This window comes from Tamandua tetradactyla, chromosome 8 (genome assembly GCF_023851605.1).
Source record: "Tamandua tetradactyla isolate mTamTet1 chromosome 8, mTamTet1.pri, whole genome shotgun sequence".
Taxonomy (NCBI): Eukaryota; Metazoa; Chordata; class Mammalia; order Pilosa; family Myrmecophagidae; genus Tamandua; species Tamandua tetradactyla.
Genome location: NC_135334.1, coordinates 119,779,245 through 119,786,572, shown reverse-complemented (window position 1 = coordinate 119,786,572; position 7,328 = coordinate 119,779,245). Strand labels below are relative to the sequence as shown.

Sequence of the window (7,328 nt, the reverse complement as noted above, 5' to 3'; positions counted from 1 at the left end):
AGGAGACTCTTTTGAATGAAATATTTTCCTTGGCAATGATAAAACTCAAGGTGGGATTACCACGAAGATAAAGGGAAGACAAAATGAAGAGTCAAACAAACTATGCTCTTTGTGTATGATCTTATTTAAATCTTAAAAAAGACCCTGTAAGGTATATGCCATTATCCTCATGTAACAGTAACCTTTATCAACCATTTTCAAACCGAGGAAAGTTCCGTTCCATATGCTGTTGGCTGGAAGGTCAGCTCACCACTCACTGGCTTCCAGGGCTTGCCTTAGGACTTCATGGAGAGCCACCTCCATGGGATAGGAGGATGCTGGCAGAGCAAAGCCTTGTGGACATGGTCATCCATCACAGAGGGAGCAAAGTGTCCTCCTGTTTAGAAGCTGGCTTTGATGGGGGGCACTTGTGAACACAATAAATAGAAGTGGGGCAGTTGGCTGTAAAGACCTCTGTTCAACAAGGCTTCTTGGATCTCACAGCCCTTGCATTTTCACAAAGTGGCATGCGTGGTGGGGGTGGAGGAGAGGCTTTTTGGAAAACTCTCCAGTATCATATGAGGCCACAGCAAACTACCCCAGGTCCACAGGGATTCTTTACCTCCCTCCAAGTGCTCACTATCCCCCCAACAGGGAAACACACACGTACTCTCTCTCTTCCACAACAGAACTTCATGCACAATTGTGTTTGCTAATGATGAACATGATTATGGCATGGGACTTGAGTTGGGAGCGGGCCTCTTTTACTATGACTCACACTATGTTTATAAAGTCATTGGCCAGCTTTTGCGTCTGGCATGTAATTTGGTGAAGAGGAATGTGTTTGCAGAAACTATTGAAGAACATCTGGCAAACAGAAGTAAAGAGAACACAGACCAACCTGCAACATGAATGTGAGTTGGCTTTGGTGTATAATATTTTAAAGCATTTGTATTATATTTGCCATTTTAAAAAGGAATACAGAAAATAAATGGAGGGTAATATTTACTGAAAATTAAATAAAGCCCAAACCCTCCTGTCCCCCCAAATCTCTCAATCTTAAAAATGCGAGGGTCTTTTCTCATCTCCCCTAAAGGAAAAATACACATTTCCTTCTGGAGGGGCTGGGGAGGAGATGGGGAAGGAGCAGGTAGTCCAATCTCTTGAACAAGCTGTGCCATTATTAACAAAACAAAAATAAAGGAGGAAAACTTGAGAAATTGTGTTTTCATACTGAAACAGGCTGAATATTCATATCCAGCTATGCTCATTTTACGGAACTATAACTGAAGCTCCCAAACATTCATTGTTTACCTAAGAACCCACTAGGAGTAAAAGGCAAAATGTGGCTTAAAATTTGGGGTTTTCCTGATTCTAATATTCACGATCTTTCCATTGTATCATAGCACACAGATTTTAGGTCTGGCCCCAGTTAATGGATACATATTGTGAGCAAAAGGAAAATAAAAAGGCCGTTTAAATTTAATGCTGAGTCTTGGGGCATATAAGACACGTGATGTGCTCTGCGGGGGGGGGGGGGGGGGGGGCGGAATAAATCCAAACACCCTCTTTGTTCTTATTGGCCAGCCCGCTGCCCCCCTTCCCCACGGACGCTCAGCCCAGAGCTCAGGCAATGGTTGGATTTGGGAGGGTTGAGGGATGGTCACTAAAATGACCAAAGCAGAGATGGATTTCAGTTTCTTTAGAGCTCAGCCTAAAAGCATTTTCCTTCCTCTGAGGGAAGCAAAGATGAAGTGAAAGACAGTTGCCAGACGCTTCACTGGTTTCCTGGGAGCTAATGGACCAGAGAGGGAGGATGTTCGGGCAGCCAAAAAGGTGGCTAGTTTTAAACTGCTGCCTGAGGGTTACAAATGTCTTCTTCTTTAACAATGCATTTTGTCCATGTGACCAAGTCAGGAATTTCACAAACCAGTTCCATTCTCTTCTTTCAGCTTGATCAAGATTTAGGCATGGGGTTGACTGATGTATTGATTTGTTTAATGGGTAATAATTAATCAACTCAAGGAAGGAATTTCAGAAGTTAACCTGAGACTCGAAATCTCCCAGCTGGGATCTCTTGAGAGTCAGCTCAGGGGTAATTGACGGATTTACTTATTCACTTATTCACCTGCTTTTCAGTTGATAAGTTTGTATGCCTGGCAATGTTCTAGGTCAATGTTTGCCAATATATGGTTTGTATAATTATTTTCTTTTCACATAGCACAAGGCTGAATGTTGTTTATTAGCAGAGTGTTAACTGTGTCAGAAAAATGTGTAAATACAGATATTATTGCTTAGAAAATAGCTAAAACAGATAACTAAAAAGGATAAATTTAAAGAAAAATTAAGTTAACCATGATACTCAACTATGGCTGAAATGCAGAGGATGGTTCATGAATAATCGATTGTCATCAGAAACACTTCTATGTGCTGTGGGGAATACATATCTCCCTGGAGGAGTTTGCAATTGATTTGAAGCGTCCAGATGATAATCCTGCAAGAGACATTCAGCATTACTTTACAAATACAGTGTTTTCAAGTCCAGAGGAAGGGCCGCCCCGGGAATGCCATGGGACGACTTCATGGGTGATGTGGAATGTGACTGGATTTGAAGGCAGTCGAGGTCTTGGAGGGAGGAGAGGGGGATGGGAAAGGATGCAGGAAGAGGGCTGGGGAGGGAGGGTGGAGTGCAGTGTTGAGAGAGGAAGTGGACCTGTTCTCCTTTCCTGAGACTGTAGCAGACATGGCTACCTGAGTCAGGGTCGTGGACATTTGCTGCCTTAAAAATTTTTAATTTATTATCTGCCACTCTGCATTCATTCTTTTCTATGAATCAGAAAACCCCCACATTTTAAGCCATATTTTGCCACTTACCTCCCATGGGTTCTTGGGTAAACAATGAAACTGTGTGAGCTTCAGTTATAGTTCTTTTGGAGGCATTAGCTCTTTAGCACTTTTGCTGCCTTGGCAGGATTTTCCATCAAAGTACCTTGAGACCCTTAACTGAAGGGTCAGCATGTGACCAAAGCTAGGCCACGGGACCTTCTTTGGTGAATTTGAATATTTAAGCAAAGATGGAAAATCCAGGTGGAGCTCATTAACGCTTGCAGCAGCGCCCTATGGGGTATCCATCAGCTCCTGCTCCCTGGATCCAAGAAGCAACCCTGTATTCTTGGATCATCCACGGCTGGTTCTTATATATCCCTTTGACTCTGCGAACCACTCCATATTCTCACCGTAAATCCTCTTTCCACTCCAGTTAGCCAGTGACCAACCAGGGTTCTTACGTTCAAACAAGAGTAAACAACTTAGCTAACTTAAGGAGAAAAGGAACTCATTGGGAAGATACCTAGTGGCTCATGCCATTAATGTGACCCCTGGGTCAGCGAGGTTTGGAAAGGAGGTGATAACCAAAGGAAACTTCATAGCTGGAACTTTAGCCAAGGTCATATCACAGGGACAATCTGATAAGGAGGTGATATTGCAGCTGTTGGACACCTGGTCACTTCCTTTGGCACCACTACCACCGTGCCACCCACTCCAGCTTTAAAGTCTGAGATAAAAGCATATGATTAGCTGAGCCTAGGACTGGGTACTCTATCCAGGCTAAGGAGAGTGCCTATCCTGAAATTTCAGTTTCTAAAGTTGCATAAACCTTTCCTCTCTCACCTAGTGGTGGATTCCTTGAATACAGAAAGAATGTTCAGATATTAGTGAAAAAAAAAAGTCCATTCTAAAAGACTCAAGGCAATTGTTAAAGGCCAGAGTGGTGTGATCTGGGTTTAACTCTTGGCACTGCCACTTCTTAGCTGTGTGGCTGTAGGGCTCTTAAACTTTCAAAGCCTCAGATCCTTCATTTGTACAATGATGAGAATGATGGCACCTATCCTGCAGGGTTGTCATGAGGATTACATAATACAATCCATGTAAGGTGGTTGCCAAAGTTCTGGCACAAATAAATAACTACGATTTTGATTATGGCATAAATTTTGCCCAAGTCTGGACATAGCATCAGAATCTTTTTCAACACAGTGCGCTAAGAAGTCATTGCCAAGTTGTGATTTCTGGCTACCAGATAAAACCTGCTTTCCAACCCTGGTGTAGGGTGGTACTCAGGAGCCAATCCTGGGTAGGTGTGTGATTGGGATTAGGAAGAAGTGGGAGATGGTGCAGTGCCACTGCTTAATAAGCTGCACCTGGATTTTCCATCTTTTGCTTAAAGATGTAAAGGGCCGGATAGTACAAATTTTAGGTTTTGCGCATCATACAGTTGGTGCTGCAGCTACTCAACTCTGCCCCTGCAGTGGGAAATTGGCCATAAATGAATGGGTATGGAAGCACTCCATTAAAGCTTTATTTATAAAAGGGGAAGGTTGGACAGATTTGGCCTACAGGCCAAAGTTTGCAGACTCACGGTCTAGGTTATTGATGATGATGATGATGACGATAGATGGTGATGATAAAAGGAGTTTCCAGTATTAAGCACTTTATATATTCAATTCTTGCAACAACACTGCCAGGTAGACATTATTAACCCCAAATTAAAAATGGGGAACCAAGGCTTATAGAGACAAAATGACTTACCTAAGCCATTTAGCTAATAATTGATAGATAGTTAAGGATCCAGATCTTGGTCTGTGTGACTTAAAAGTCTATGGTTTCCCACCATTAATTCTAAGGGAAAAGAGCCAAGCATGAGTGGAGTGAGTAATGACATGAGGGCTTTTGAATTTTCCATGTTATTCAACCCTGGCTTCTCCGGGGAAGGGTAATAGATAAAGATTTAGGATAGAGCCTCTGTTAGAGATTAAAGGGAGTAAAATGTGACTCCAGGATCCACCCTGTAATACCTCTTAGGAACCCAGTTGTAGATTTAGATAATTTAATTGGCGTGCAGATTGGTCAAGGTATGGGTAACCCCTAACAATGAGATTGGACAAGGCAGTGGAGGCCAGATTGCAGAGGGCTTTGGATAACTGGTAAATTCTGAGTTTATCCTGTCTATCAGTGGGGCGCAAACTTTAGCATGCATCACCATCACCTGGAGGGCTTGTGAAAACATAGGCTGCTGGACCCTAGCCTCAGAATCTTCTATTCAGGAGATCTGGGAGGAGGTCTGAGATTTTGCATTTCTCACCGGTTTCCAGCTGATACAGGTGCTGTTGGTCTGGAGACCACACCACGAGAATAATTGCCGCACATAGGGTGGAGCTTTGGGCTTCTGGGAGCGTGGAAGATGTATTTGCCCCTGATGTGAGGTATGGATGGCTCCCCAACATAACTGATATGAAATGATCACTATCTCCCTGCAGAAAAGGTCTTATTTTCTTCTTAAATATACGGACCTCTGCCTTTGCTAAATAGTAAGCTGGATGGTCTATGAGTAACACTGAATTGCGAGGCTGGGGTTTTGTGCTTGAGATGCTACATCAAATCTCTGGGAGGATAGTTTCTCTGAAAGTTTTGTTTGGCTTGATCTTGACCAAGACAGGAGCTGGGGCCTGTCTCTTGAATGGCTTCCTGCAGCACATAAAATCAAAAGGCCTTTACATGACCCTTTGTACCAGATATAAATCTTGTCAGTCTTCCTTTTATCCTGGAGTCCTGGTTTTATTTGTGCGGGTGTCGGTCTCCCCATTGAATTGACAGCTTTATTTATATCTGTGTGCGCCACAGCACCTAGTACAGGGCCTGGCACACAATGGGTGCTCAATAAATGTTTCTTGCATAGATGGAGTTGCTGACCCTGAAAAACATACCCCTGAGCTTTAAGATCTCTCTGTTGGGTAGATACGACTTTTCTTTCTGGTGAGCCACTACTTTCAAATTTTGAAATGAGGACATTGTGCATTCTGCCAGGAGCATCAGAAATGTAAAGATTAGTAAAAATAATAGTGATGATGTTGATGATAATTATAATAGCAGCTTTTATTGAACGTGTCCTATTTTCCAGGCATTGTTTTAAGCGAGACATATCTCTAATTTTTAGTCTTCACTATGACTCTGTGGTGTTAAGTTTCAATGCTCTCATTTTACAGATGAGAAAACATAAGCTTAGAGGGGTTTTATATCTTGCTCAAGATCACTTAGCTACATGTACTAGAGTAAGAAATGGAATCCTTGTGTGTCCACCCCAAAGGCGTTTGACCTCTCTTTCCTTTGTGCAACACCATCCATTGAGATTTTTTCTCAAATGTGGCTAACAAAGTCATCCAATGCTAATGGGTATCCGCTTCCTGATCACAGATGGGACTCACTGGATCTGGAAGGCAGTTCAAATTGGCTGAATTACATCCCTGCCACAATTGGAAAGATGGGAAATTGTGCTCAGTCAGCCATTAAGATTTCCGATGATGTATTTCCCACCTCATTCCACAAAGAAAATGCCAGCCAGCTTTGAACTCTCTTGAAAACTCTTCAAACTGTGGATTTTATATCTTGTAGCTTTAGGGTAAGGTAGTGGGAAGGGGAAGAAGTGACGGAAGCCAGCAATGGTCTGGGAAAAGGGGATCAGGTTACCATCTACTTGACTGCAAGACGAGAAACAAAAGTAAATTTGCAGCTCTGTCCTTTTCCAAATTGTAATGACTCTCCACTTGCCTGTCTTTGCAGGGATAATACAAGTTACAATATTTCAGGAGGCCTCTGGAGGGCATCCCTTGAGTACCAACCACTGGACATCATCTCAGTTTTGCCTTTTCTTCTAGCCACAGTTGCAGCAAACAGTTCTGTTCAGGCTGCAGTTATCTTCATGTAGGGGCAACCTGGGACTGCTTTCCTCTCTTACATCCTGCCCTGGACCTCTCTGACATCATGATGTGGGCCACCTGTGGAAATAGACAATTTTCAAATGCAAAGGAGCCAATGACCTTGGGGGCTAGCCCTGGCCAATGGGAGATGGAAACTGATAGCTAAAATGCTTGTCCTTTATTTACCTGGGGGATGGTTCCAGGAAGGTCGCATTAGATCCAGAAACCAGTAACCCATGGTGGTGTCAACTCAGTGACTCATCCTTATTTTGACAGTCTCTTCTTTCCTGTTTACTTTCCCTGTTCTTTACTGTTTCCTGTCCCCAAATAAACGATACACACACAAAAAGCCTTTGTCTTGGCTCTTTTTTAGGAGATGACTCAGGCAAAGAAAGATTCTAAGAGCAAAAATGATGAAAAACGGAACATTTCGCAGCATTTTTCAATGTACCAAGCTGTTTTGGACAGTACCCCTTTTATCTCCACCACAATCTTATGCAGTATTTGTGGATTTTTATTATTCTCGTGTCCTAATCAAACAGTTGAAATTCCAAGACTTGAAGCAGTTTATTCAGAGGCACACTGAAGTTAATCTGGTGT

The 7,328-nt window shown here is 42.8% G+C and overlaps 1 long non-coding RNA gene across 1 annotated transcript; it reads left to right on the top strand.

The window, feature by feature from the left end:
- The first annotated feature begins 770 nt into the window (after window positions 1–770).
- LOC143643767 (uncharacterized) lies at window positions 771–7,077 on the top strand. Its single transcript, XR_013156383.1, has 2 exons — window positions 771–893; window positions 6,592–7,077. It is a non-coding gene; the product is annotated as an uncharacterized LOC143643767 (long non-coding RNA).
- The last annotated feature ends 251 nt before the right edge of the window (window positions 7,078–7,328 follow it).